Here is an 837-nt window from a genome sequence, read left to right on the forward strand (position 1 = left end):
CCCGCCAATATTAGGTTTGTTCGCGTTGCATGAACTTTTTGCATTTGAATTCTAGTGAATTTACTAGGGTAAAAGAACTTGTACTAATTCATTTAGTTATTTGTTCAAAACAACTCGAACGTCCACGTACATGCATAAATTTATTAAAATGTCGGGTAATTATTCAGAATAGTCCCCTAACCTCCGATTTCGACGAAATTAGGCTTATTCGACGCGTTTTTGCACAAAACGAAAGAATCAGTAATTGGGACGGTCCCGCGAACAGAGATATTAAGCGTTAAAGTTGACGACTATAGAGGTTAGGAATTCTGAATAATTATCAAATGGCACAAGACAGAAATATTGGTGAAATAGAAGAAATAATAAATATAATGGATGATGATGAAATACTGTTACCACCAATTCCAGTACCTCCGTACATATACTATGATGGTATGTAGAAATAGTACATATATATCAGTACTCACATATTTAATTTTACTAAATATTTGATATATTTATTCGAATTGATGACTAATTACACAGGCCTGCAAAATTGGAGGTGTTGAAAGTTGATTGGGATTTAACTATGTTTTCTTACGTAATTTTTCGCGCTGAATCCGAATCCGGCGGCAGAATTGCTCTATCACGTCAGGTTTCTGAGAAAAGTAGGTTAAAAGTGTCAAAATTGACGTTTTTTGACATATTTGTGAATTTTTTGCTAGCGAAGTAAATTTTTTTTTCTACTTTCGTTTACGCCATCTGAAAGTGTCAACATTTATCTTCAAAATATATTTTTTTAACGCCGTACGTTTTTTTTTCACCGAGATAATCTCTGTGTAGTCACACAAAGAAAAA

Source organism: Trachymyrmex cornetzi, unplaced genomic scaffold, assembly GCF_001594075.2.
Source record: "Trachymyrmex cornetzi isolate Tcor2-1 unplaced genomic scaffold, Tcor1.1 scaffold2560, whole genome shotgun sequence".
Classification (NCBI taxonomy): Eukaryota; Metazoa; Arthropoda; class Insecta; order Hymenoptera; family Formicidae; genus Trachymyrmex; species Trachymyrmex cornetzi.